Below are 13,609 nucleotides of genomic sequence, written 5' to 3' on the forward strand. Positions count from 1 at the left end.
TTTTTCATTCACAAGTTAAATGACAATCCACCCAAAGGAAATGATAAGTGATAGACTCGTGGTGCAAGTAAAGCATCTGGGAATGCAGCAATGGACATTTCTAAAATACAAAAAAATATAAAATTCTTAGGAGGTACAACAAAAGCTTTACTAAGCAGATAGACACAGAACTAGAATGTTTGATAATTTTACTGGTGATATCAATGGGACTCTAGATGTTTTCAAACTGAATTTGAACTCTCATTTTAGGCTTTGTATTCTGCTTTTTCCATTTCATTAATGACACAAACATGATCCAAATCCCTGAAATATTCATTATAGTGATAACCTACAGATCACACTTAAAACACTTCCAAATTTACTGCTGGGGAAGGTCTTATGATTCATGGCTTACATCCTGTCCCCAGGTAAAATATCTTATAATTTTCTCAAACTGTTGATGTACTGATTAATACATAACCTACTGACATGGAAAAGGACACTTACTTGTTTCTAAATTATGAAGTTTTACTGAGTGTAAACTTCATGATTCTATGTGAATGTCCTCCATTCCACATAGAACATTTTAGCCTATGTGTTGTCATCTGTAACCAATGAACGTAACCTCTGAATTATACCTTCCAATGAAAAAGGACAACTCTGATATGAGGAGACCCCCTTCTCCTAAACTTTCTTATTAAAACATTTCAAGTTGTTGGGCTGGGTGCTGTAGCTCATGCCTGTAATCCCAGCATTTTGGAAGGCTGAGGCGGGCAGATAGCTTGAGGTCAGGAGTTCAAGATTAGCCTGGCCAACATGGTGAAACCTCATCACCACTAAATATAAAAGTTAGCTGGGCATTAGCCAGATGTGCTGGTGTGTACCTGTAATCTCAGCTACTCAGGAGGCTGAGGCATGAGAATTGCTTGAACCCTGGAGGTGGAGGTTGCAGTGAGCCAAGATCACACCACTGTACTCCTGCCTGGGTAACAGAGCAAGACCCTGTTTCAGAAAAAAAAAAAAAAGCCAAGTTGTAATAGACTTCAAAGCATCCTTAACTTTGTTGGTGTGACTTCCTGGGTTGATCTACACATTTGGCTTCCAATAAACCTTAATCATATTATTTATGCCTTAACAGCCTTAATTTTGGTCAACAAAATGGTGTCATGGGCAGGATTTTGGAATGACCTCCCTGGACAACCCAGCCAATTTCCAACCTTTGTGCAGGTAACAGAAATGAACTCATTGCATTTCCAAACTTGGATTCCCTTGCTGGATGCTACAGATGAGTTCTTCCCAAAATTAATGAATGTCCTGTCTTAGCCAAAGCCCTGGTTTATTGAAGCTAGTCTCCTGTTTGGCTAGGAAGTACAATGACTCTCCTGGAATGAGAGTTACTGCTACGAATTCAACCTAAGGGTTTTTGTTGAATTCTAAGACAGGTTAAAATAGTCTGTAAATTGTTTTCCAGGAGGCTTGGGGCAAGATACCTTTTCCTTAATGGTCACATGAGGACACTTTTGCTCCACTACATAGCTTGTCTCACTCAAAACAACCAAAACAGAAAATGGGTCATCTAAGGCTGAGGATGCACCAGCTCGGTTTACATAAAATATATATGGTCCTTCTACTTAAATAAGTGGACTAACCTAACCTGGGATGGTTATAAGCAATAATAGCCAGAGTGGGGATCTTTTAGACATGGCTAAAACAACATCTTTACATACAAAATTGAAAAAAAAGTTGGTTTTAGAACAACACAAATTAAATGCGAGACTTATTTCCAATAGCACCCAAAAGCCTCTAAACTTCCAAATGTTCCCACTCCTTCTACCTATTATCTAAACTCATTCCTTTCTGCTTATTCCCTTGGTTCCTATACACCTCTTAGGCAGAAACTTTGAAATTTCACAATGCACACATTTTCTTCTCTGAAAATGGCAAAGCACATTTAAATTTAAAACAAAATGAACAAAGAGAACAAAAATCTCTTGTCAAATTGTAACCGCCAGTGTTGGAAAAATGACCTGTGATTCTGCTTTAAACAAATGGTTTAAACATTTGAACATCTTTGATGGTTTTCCCCAGGATCCAAATCTTAAATTAAGTCTTCTTGGCCTAAAATTAACTTTGAGATTTTCTAGTTGGGCCCTGGAAAGCCTCAAAAAATTGCTCATCTTGTAAAAATATTAAATGGTTAGATTTGGTTAAATTGTATGGGAGACATTGTCAAATGCTAAATGATACCAGATCTTCTTTCAGTTACATTTATGGGTATGTTATTGATGTAACTATTCCAAAAATTATATAAGTTCATAAAAATATAATGTGTCATTAGTCATAATTTTGATTGTTATGTTAACTCTTTTCTAAAGTTATATTTATATGGATCTGTTATTAATGTGAATATTCTAAAGATAATATAAAATTTGTAAAAGTCTGGTGATTCTGATGTGACACTGTCAGTCATAATTCTGGTTATTATCTTAAAATGCTACATGTAATAAAAATAACTAAATTTTCTTGTCAGTTGGAAACTTTTATCACATTTTATCATGACTCTTCTAAGTTTTTGTCATTTACAGTTGTTATAAATTCGTCTCTAAAAATTTATAATTAATTATAATCTAAAACTGCTTTCCATGGAAAAGCTCTAATAAATACTCTTAAACACAGATTTCTAATAATTTTAAGATAAATGGACTAAATAAATACTTCCATAACTCTAATAAAAACTGATACATAAAGATTACCAACACAGGCCAGGCACAGTGGCTTACATTTATAATCCTAGCACTTTGGGAGGCCAAGGTGGGTAGATCACTTGAGGTCAGGAGTTTGAGACCATCCTGGCCACCATGGCGAAACCCTGTTTCTACTAAAAATACAAAAATTAGCTGGGTGTGGTGGCACATGCCTGTAATCCCAGCTACTTAGGAGTCTAAGGCATGAGAATCACTTGAACCCAGGAGACAGAGGTTGCAGAGAGCCGAGATCCTGCCACCGTACTCCAGCCTGGGCAACAGAGTGAGACTTTGCCAAAAAAAATTTAAAAATTCCAACACAGCATTAAACAGAGCAAAAATTACATGGGACTGAATTAATGGAGAACTAAAATCATTTTTATTACTTTTGTTGAAAACATTGCTAATTATTTTTATATTCTGTTTTCCAAAGTAAAAAAAAATTCTTCTCCCTTATACTATTTATATCTTAGAACAATTGAGTGAAGTATACATTTGTAAACAAAAATAACATTTACCTTTCTCTTAAGCTAACTAACTGTTCCAGAATTTAAAAACTTTTCTTCAATGGCTAAGGCCAAAATAATGGTCACCCAGTGTATTAGTCCATTCTCCCACTGCTATAAATATACCACCCAAGACTGGGTAATTTATAAATAAAGGAGGTTTAATTGACTCACAGTTCTGGTTGGCTAGGGAGGCCTCAGGAAACTTACAATCATGGCAGAAGGGAAAGCAGGCACATCTTACATGGCAGCAGGTGAGAGTGAGCATGTGACCGAAGCAAAGGGGGAAGAGCCCCTTATAAAACCATCAGATCTTGTGGGAGCTCACTCACTATCACAAGAGCAGCATGGGGGAAACAACCTCCATGATTTAATCACCTTCCGTCAGGCCTCTCCATTGACACCTAAGGATTACAATTCAAGATGAGATTTGGGTGGGGACAGAAACCTAATCATATCACCCAGTGACTGGAGATGATTCATTATCCACAAAAACAACATATTTTTCTCATATTATGACCTACCAAATGCTGCTAACAATGTGGTCCACCTGTAATAACAAGTTCTCTTCCTTCACTGAGAGACATGACTTCCTGGAAATGAGCCTTTTCAGCACTGGGGGATAAAGAATGTTTATCACTCTAAACAGAGACTAATCTTCCATGTTTTCATGTATCATAAGGGGGAAATGATAACCTATAGATCACAAATTAACGGCCTGGGGAAGATCTAATGCTTCATTGCTTACATCGTGTCCCTAAGTAAAAAAGTCTTATTGTGAGTCACTCAAATTTGTCATGAGTTCCTCAAACTGTTGATGTACTGATTAATATGTACAGGACTACTGATAATAAGAGGACACTGATTTGTTCCAAATCATGAAGTTATATTGATTGACTTACACATAGAACATTTTTGCCTTTATGTTGTAACATGTAGCCAATGATTGAAACCTCTGTATTGTATCCTCCAGTGAAAAAAGACAATTCTAATGTGAGGAGTCCCCTTCCCTTCTCCTAAACTTTCTTATAGAAGCATTCTAACTTGTAAACAAACTTTGGAATATGCCCAACTTTTTCGGTGTATCTTCCCGGGTTGATCCTCACGTTTGGCTTCCAGTAAACCTTAATCAAATTATTTTTGCCTCGACAGCCTTAATTTTGGTTGACAATAGAAAAGGGCATATCCTGCAACAAGTCTGGAATTTCAAATCCAACAAAGTCTGGCCTATTTCTAACACTCTGAAGGGTGCTTTCTCACTAGCGAGCTTGCAAACCTTGACCATTTTTAGATTATAGTACTTGACCCAGAAGGCAAGGTTTGCATTGTTTTGCCAGTGTCAATTACATCTTCAAAAATCAAGACATTCTTTCTAGTTAAAGTTGAAGGATCATCGCCACCAATTACCTTTATATCCCCTGTTGACTGGTCATTACAGTAGCTCCTTGCTCCTTATTGGCTCTATCATAAGAATGACTCTATGACTATTTCTATTCAGGTACTTTGATGTTATCTAGTAGGTCAGCAAATAAAGTACAGCCCCCCTTGAACAAACAGAAGGCTACAATGTGAGAGGCTCCTATCTCCTTCATCACATCTCAGGCAAGTCGTTTGGTCCTGTTCACAATCCATCCATGAGGAATAAAACCTTTTGCAAATCCTCAGTGTAATGATGAGGTATATGATATAAATCTAGGTTATAACCTGGTTCATCATCACTAATCATGATGCTGGGGCTGTGGGTAAAAATAATGGACTTTATTTCTTATTTTTGTCTAATATCTATTGACCATTTTTATAATGCTTCATGTAATAGGACTGCTAATAATGGGTTAGTTCAATTCAGTGTATTATAAATCTTAAAATGCTTTCTTCATTAAGTAAAATAAAGACTTCTCTATATTTGTATTATTTATTTGACCCAAAACATTTTAGCAGCATTGCCTCAGGATATGAGGTAAATCCTGGCTTCTTGGGCATCATTTAAAATAGATATAGATGGATAGAGCTTAATATCTGTTGATAATTCTAGTGACCTGACTCTACTTATAATTTAGAAAGCAAAGCATTTTTACAACTTAGATCCTCATTTGACAATGAGTTCTTCTATCTGAACAGGAGACATAGCTACTGGAGCCAGGTGGACTAAATACAGGTGAATATAGGGTGAGCAGGCATTATTTAATGAGTGTATTTGTTAATTAAGGCCAAGTTAAAGCAGAAACCAGTTTATCATGAGCACTGTCATGGCTAGCAATTCAATATACTCTAAGAGATCCTTGACCAATGACAAGGGACTGGCCATAAGAATCTGGGCAGGTATTTGGGGTATGGCGACCTTGAGTGTGGGCCCTTTTAAAGTGGGACTCGACGTCCTTATATGTACAGTTTGGCCCCTGGGCACTTGACATGCATATATCCATATTCTTAACACTCTTTTTTTTTTTTTTTACAATCATTTTGAAAGCAGAGATGATGCTACTGGTAATAGTTATTCCAACAGATTTTAGCCAATATTTAGTGAGCCCCTGCTGTGTACCAGGCACTGTGCAATGGGTGAGAGTGAAAATAGCACCAAGATCCGTCCACTGCCTTCAGAGAACCCAAAGTTATCATTGTTCTGCAGGGGCGAGTAGAGAAAGACAGGAAATTTGTTGGAGTAAAACATTTCTCCCAGTGGGCAATGGTTATAGGTTAGCTCATGTAATCCTTTCAACAACCTGATGAGATATGGTATTATTCCAATTTTACAACTAAGGAAGCATTAAGACACACTATGCCAGGGGTTGCAAGCTCAAATAAATCCAGGTATCAGGCAGGTAACCAAATTGAGATAAGCAGCCCAAGTGTAAGATCACAGAAATTGGTGGGGATTGTAGAAAGCTGCAGCAGGCATGTTTTACCCAAAGACATTCACAGTCAAAGCAAACCAAAATAATAGCAGCTGTGTAGGACAAACAGAACAAGACTGTAAGCCAGATCAGGCAGCCAGCTTCTGATGTCTGCTCCGTACCATCACAGGCTTCCTAATTCTTAGGATGGGAAGGAACGTTAAGGTTCCCTAACTTCTCCAGCTCTCAGTTCTCACTTCTTCACCCTCGAAGGATGAAATGGGGGAAATAGACATTGAAACTAAAACCATTTTAGATTAGTAGTAATGCCCCTTTCACTGTAAACAGACTGTAAAGCATGATAAAAAGTAACTGTGGTCAAAAATCATATGGCTTGAAATTTAAAAGATTCATCAGTGCACTAGAACAGAAATGATGGAAATTCCAAATTGTGTAAGAACTTTATAACATTCCAGAAACAGCATCACAATAGGGAAAAGAATGACTATTCAATAAGCATTTTGAAGAAATTGGATATCACTAGGGAAAAGAATGAACTTGGAGCTGTACACTAGAATAGATTCATGATGAGTCAAGGAATGAACTGTTTAAAAACAATCTGTCAAAAATAAGCTTGAAATACACAAATTAGCATAATCAAATACTACTGAGGACCGTCATATGGCAGCTTGAATGTCTGGGTTTCTGTGTTGCATGACTCCAAGGGTACTACTATTCATGAACAGAAATCAATGGGAGTAGAAAATGCTGTAAGATACATAGTAAAGAGAAAGGGGAAAGATTGGGGAAATTTTATATCTAAAGAAGTGTAAAGGCTTGATGGAAATATATAACGTTACTATTTGTTTTCCACTTTGAATGTAGTAAAAAATGAATAGGTGTCTTGTTGCTGATGGGAAAAAACAAAGTACCTCATCACATGATAAAATGTCCACCCTTGCTACTAATTTAAAAAGGCAAATAACTCAGAAGTACCATTATATCTCCATTAAAGTAACCAAATAGTGATAACATCCAATGATGACAAGTCTGTGAAGAAATAGGTTCATGAGAAATCGTGTATCAGCCTAGTCTCTTTGGAGGTCAATGTATTGATCTCTTTCAAGGTGTTTATATATTTTGACCAAACCATTCTTGCTGCCATAAGGAAACATTTTATGTATGTATGTATGCATGCATGTATTTGAGATGAAGTCTTGCTCTGTAGCCCAGGCTGGAGTGCAGTGGTGCAATCTCAGCTCACTGCAACCTCCATCTCCCAGGTTCAAGCAATTCTCCTGCCTCAGCCTCCTGAGTAGCTAGGACTACAGGCACATGACACCATGCCTGGCTAATTTTTTGTATTTTTAGTAGAGATGGGGTTTCACCATGTTGGCCAGGCATGTCTTGAAGTCCTGACCTCAAGTGATCCACCCGCCTCAGCCTCCCAAAGGAAACATTTATTTATTAATGCCAAATATGTTTATAATACAACCAATTGTAAAAATATAAAGAAAAAATAAATAAACATAAATAGAGCTGCTAAAAATAACAAGTGTTGTTGATGTAAAGTAAAATCAAAATGTGGAATAGTGTTCTCTGATGACTACTATGATATAAATCTATGCATGTACATTAATAGACAATAGAATTCTGAATGATATAAAGCATTTGTTCAGTTTACAGAGCTCTTGCTAGTAACCAGGAGGTCTGGTACTTTCTTAGAAACAGAGAAATGACATAGTCATATACTGTGATAAGAGCACAGGCATTTTCAATGTGGTAAGTGCTACCAAAATAAATATAAGAGCTAGAAATGTAGGGTGTGATTAATATAACACAAGCACTATCCTAAGCACTTTGCATTTATCTTGAGTAATTATCCTGATAACCTTGTGTAGTTGAGACTATTATTATTCCATTTTACAGATGAGGAAACTAAGATATGCAAGGTCAGGTTCTGTGCAGGGTCAAATGGCCATGATAGAGATAAGCCAAAGGTCCTGTGGGAGCTCCAAGGTGGAACAGCTGATCCAAGCTGAGAAGGATTGGAGGTGTTTCCAGAGAAGGTGACACCCACTCTGAGTCAGGCAGGACGGGAAGGAGTTAGATGAGCCAAGAGCATTCCCAGTAGGGGAATCAGATGAGTAAAGACAAATAAATGAGAAACAGCATAAAACCATGTATCCAAGAACTACTGGCAGATTATATTGCTGCAGTGTAAAGTTTCACAGAGAGAGTTGCAGATTTCAGATGTGGGCAGGGATCAAATCTGTAGGGACATACTTGCCATGCTGAACGCTCTAGGCTTAGTCTTGCTGAATTTAGCTTTAATGGTAGAAGGAAGAAGGACAGCATTTATTGTTCACTACCATGAGACACATCCTGATTTAGGTGCTTGACATGGTTTATTTCAATATATTTTCTTCTTTCTGTAAAGTTTCCTCTATTAATAAAAAATAAGGATCACAGTCTATTTTAATCAGGCAAAGACTCTATGGACAACCCATCCTATTTTATATTGACACTACAAAGAAGATGCTGCCAGAATTAATGTTATAAAGAGGTACTATTTTTAATGAGAAAGTGATGAGAATAATATTCATGCATTATTTATACCAGATAAAAGCTTTATAAATATTGTATTGTTAATCTTAAAATGACAGAACCGATGAACCAGATACCAATTTATTAGAACCACAAATTATCTCAATCTTGTCCTATAATTCCATTTTTAAGAAAAATAAGAAAAAGACAAGAAAACAGTTGATATTAGAGATATAGTAGGAGAGAAATAACTTCTAGGTCAAGAACTGAGCTCAATGAACATTCATCCTAGTCCTCATCTCTACCCTACAGAGCATACTATAAGGCCTGGTCCTAGAGTGAAACCATTCATCCTTTAGGACGGTGATTATTGGTTAAGTTCATTATGTGAGGACATGTAACAGACACCACAAATAATTTTTCTTTGTTCAAATAAGGGATTCATTTATTTACTTAAAAAATATTTATTGTGTGCTTAACTCTGTACCTGGCCTTTCTAGGAGTTGAGGTTTCCTTCAGAAGAAGAAAGTTTTTGTTTTGAGACAAAGTATGGAGTTTATCAGATAGACAAGTGGAAGGAAATGCATTCCAGGCTGAGGGATCTTCAACCCCCATGTGGAAAAGCCCCTAAGCCCCACTGTACATGGTGGGTTTGGAAACATACAAAGAGCGCTTCATGGTGGAGGATAAAGTAGGAGAGGTGTGAGGCTGGTTAGGTCTTCAGGGGCTGGATTAGGAAGGGTCATTTATGGCACAAAGAAGGCTGAAGGAGGTGGATCATCACCATATTTGTGTAAGAGAAAGATTACTCAGGAGCAGCACGGAGCCATGATGGAGGGGACTGGAGGGGCCATGAGACCAGTGAAGACGTGGGGGCCATCTCCACACATGAGATAATGGCTGTCCTGATCAGCGGCTGTTGCAGTAAAGAGGAATGGAGCCAGAGCTGTCAAAGGAGCTAGCAACAGTGAATCTGGCAGAAATTAAGGGGAGGGCATGTAAGAGGAAGCCAGGTTTCCAGCCTAGGCTCCTGGTGGTGGTACCCATCACTAAGATGGACACAGGAGGAGCAGGTTTGGGAACTGAGATACTAATTTAGGTAACATGAGCCTCAATGTCACTCTTTGATAACCCCAGTGCTAGTGATACTCATGCCAGTCTTTGGTGGTGGAACAATTCAAGTCAGACCAATCCTTGATGCGATATGAAGTAGTCACATCTCAAGGCCCCACTTTCCAATTTTTTCTAATGAGTAAATGGTGCCCATTCACTTTTTTCTTTTTTAATTACACAACTTATACATGACTATATGCTTGTTGGAAAAATTCAAGTAATATAATTTACCCTTGCTTGGTTTATTAAATTAGAAATTCTCAAACTTTTGAACTCAGGACCTCTTTATACACTTAAAAATTACTGGAGACCCCAAAGAACTTTAGTTTATATACAGCTATTGATATTTACCACATTAGAAGTTAAAATTGAGAAGTTTAAAAAATACTTATTAATTCATTTTAAAAGAAGAATAATGTTAACATAAAACCCATTAAATGTTAACATAACTAACATTTTTAATTTTATTTTTATTTTTTCCTTTCTTTTTTCTATTATACTTTAAGTTCTGGGGTACATGTGCAGAACGTGCAGTTGTGTTACATATGTATACACGTGCCATGGTGGTTTGCTGTATCCATCAACCGATCACCTACATTAGATACTTCTCCTAATATTACCCCTCCCCTAGCCCCCCACCCCCCAACAGGCCCCAGTGTGTGATGTTTCCCTCCCTGTGTCCATGTGTTCTCGCTGTTCAACTCCTACTTATGAGTGAGAACATACAGTGTTTGGTTTTCTGTTCCTGTAATAGTTTGCTGAGAATGATGGTTTTCAGCTTCATCCATGTTCCTGCAAAGGACATGAACTCATCCTTTTTTATGGCTGTGTAGTATTCCATGGTGTATATGTGCCACATTTTCTTTATCCAGTCTATCACTGATGGGCATTTGGGTTGCTTCCAAGTCTTTGCTATTCTGAACAGTGCTTCAGTAGACATATGTGTGCATGTGTCTTTACAGTAGAATGACTTATAATCCTTTGGGTATATACCCAGTAATGGGATTGCTGGGTCAAATGGTATTTCTGGTTCTAGATCCTTGAGAAATCACCACACTGTATTCCACAATGGTTGAACTAATTTACACTCCCACCAACAGGGTAAAAGCATTCCTATTTGTCCACATCCTCTCCAGCATCTCTTTCCTGACTTTTTAATGATCACCATTCTAACTGGTGTGAGATGGTATCTCATTGTAGTTTTGATTTGCATTTCTCTAATGACCAGTGATGAGCATTTTTTCACGTGTCTGTTGGCTGCATAAATGTCTTCTTTTGAGAAGTGTCTGTTCATATCCTTTGCCCACTTGTTGATGGGGTTGTTTTTTTATTTTCTTGTACATTTGTTTAAGTTCTTTATAGATTGTGGATATTAGCCCTTTGGCAGATGGATAGATTGCAAAAATTTTCTCCCATTCTGTAGGTTGCCTGTTCACTCTGATGCTAGTTTTTTTGTTGTGCAGAAGCTCTTTAGTTTAATTACATCCCCTTTGTCAATTTTGGCTTTAGTTGCCATTGCTTTTGGTGTTTTAGACATGAAGTCTTTGCCCATGCCTGTGTCCTGAATGGCATTGCCCAGGTTTTCTTCTAGGATTTTTATGGTCCTAGGTCTTATGTTTAAGTCTTTGATCCATCTTGAGTTAACTTTTGTATAAGGTGTTAGGAAGGGGTCCAGTGTCAGTTTTCTGCATATGGCTAGCCAGTTTTCCCAACACCATTTATTAAATAGGGAATCATTTCCCCATTGCTTGTTTGTGTCAGGTTTGTCAGAGATCAGATGGTTGTACATGTGTGGTGTTATTTCTGAGGCCTCTGTTCTGTTCTGTTCCATTGATCTATATCTCTGTTTTGGTACCAGTACCATGCTGTTTTGGTTACTGTAGCCTTGTAGTATAAATTGAAGTCAGGTAGCATGATGCCTCCAGCTTTGTTCTTCTTGCCCAGGATTGTCTTGGATATGTGGGCTCTTTTTTGGTTCCATATGAAGTTTAAAGTAGTTTTTCCCAATACTGTGAAGAAAGTCAGTGGTAGCTTGATGGGGATAGCATTGAATCTATAAATTACTTTGGGCAGTATGGCAATTTTACAGTATTGATTCTTCCTATCCATGAGTGTGGAATGTTTTTCCATTTGTTTTTGTCCTCTCTTATTTCCTTGAGCAGTGGTTTGTAGTTCTCTTTGAAGAGATCCTTCACATCCCTTTTAAGCTGTATTACCTGTTTGAAGAAGACATGATTGTATATTTAGATTGTATATATAGTATATATACATATACACACACACAATATATATACAATTTGACTTCCTCTCTTCCTATTTGAATACTCTTTATTTCTTTCTCTTGCCTGATTGCCCTGGCCAGAACTGCCTATACTATGTTGAATAGGAGTGGTGACAGAGGGCATCCTTGTCTTGTGGCAGTTTTCAAAGGGAATGCTTCCAGCTTTTGCCCATTCAGTATGATATTGGCTGTGGGTTTGTTATAAATAGCCCTTATTATTTTGAGATACGTTCCATTGATACCTAGTTTATTGAGAGTTTTTAGCATGAAGGGATGTTGAATTTTGTTAAAGGCCTTTTCTGCATCTATTGAGATAATCATGTGGTTTTTGTTCATTCTGTTTATGTGATGGATTACGTTTATTGATTTGCGTATGTTGAACCAGCCTTGCATCCCAGGTATAAAGCCGACTTGATCGTGATGGGTAAGCTTTTTGATGTGCTGCTGGATTCAGTTTGCCAGTATTTTATTAAGGATTTTCGCATCAATGTTCATCAGGGATATTGGTCTGAAATTTTCTTTTTTTTTGTTGTGTCTCTGACAGGCTTTGGTATCAGCATGATGCTGGCCTCATAAAATTAGTTAGGGAGGAGTCCCTCTTTTTCTATTGTTTGGAATAGTTTCAGAAGGAGTGGTACCAACTCCTCTTTGTACCTCCAGTAGAATTCGGCTGTGAATTTGTCTGGTCCTGGACTTTTTTTCGTTGGTAGGCTATTAATTACTGCCTCAATTTCAGAACTTTTTTTTTATTCAGGGATTCAACTTCTTCCTGGTTTAGACTTGGGAGGGTGTATGTGTACAGGAATTTATCCATTTCTTCTAGATTTTCTAGTTTATTTATGTAGAGGTGTTTATTGTATTCTCTGATGGTAGTTTGTATTTCTGTGGGATCAGTGGTGATACCCCCATATCATTTTTTATTATGTCTGTTTGATTCTTCTTTCTTTTCTTCTTTATTAGTCTTGCTAGCCATCTATCTATTTTTTTGATCTTTTCAAAAAACCAGCTCCTGGATTCATTGATTTTTTGAAGGGCTTCTCGTGTCTCTATCTCCTTCAGTTCCTCTCTGATCTTAGTAATTTCTTGTCTTCTGCTAGATTTTGAATTTGTTTGCTGTTGCTTCTCTAGTTCTTTTAATGTTAGGGTGCCAATTTTAGATCTTTCCTGCTTTCTCCTGTGGGCATTTAGTGCTATAAATTTCCCTCTACACACTGCTTTAAATGTGTCCCAGAGATTCTAGTATGTTGTGTCTTCATTCTCATTGGTTTCAAAGAACATCTTTGTTTCTGCCTTCATTTTGTTATTTACTCAGTAGTCATTCAGGAGCAGGTCAGACTAGAACATCTCCAAGCTCTCTTCCTGCTCTAAAATTCTGTGCATTTATGAGCCTGCTTGTAGTACCTGTTCAGCACATATTTTTTTAATGAATGTATGAATAAATAAAGAATACATAATGTTGTTGAAAGGGCTTCTGCATGTAATGGAAAACTGGACTAGAATGCAGATGTCAACAACTCACATACCGGCAGGCCAGGTGCCCTGAACAAATGAAGCAGACTGATGTGAGACTGTGGACTGATAGGGTCTGCGATGAACTGGAGGGATCAT

General features: G+C 37.5%; 1 pseudogene; it reads right to left on the reverse strand.

The window, feature by feature from the left end:
• Nucleotides 1–245: 245 nt before the first annotated feature.
• Nucleotides 246–13,609, reverse strand: LOC100985195 (hypoxanthine-guanine phosphoribosyltransferase-like; annotated as a pseudogene).

The sequence above is a fragment of the Pan paniscus genome, chromosome 9, assembly GCF_029289425.2.
Source record: "Pan paniscus chromosome 9, NHGRI_mPanPan1-v2.0_pri, whole genome shotgun sequence".
NCBI lineage: Eukaryota > Metazoa > Chordata > Mammalia > Primates > Hominidae > Pan > Pan paniscus.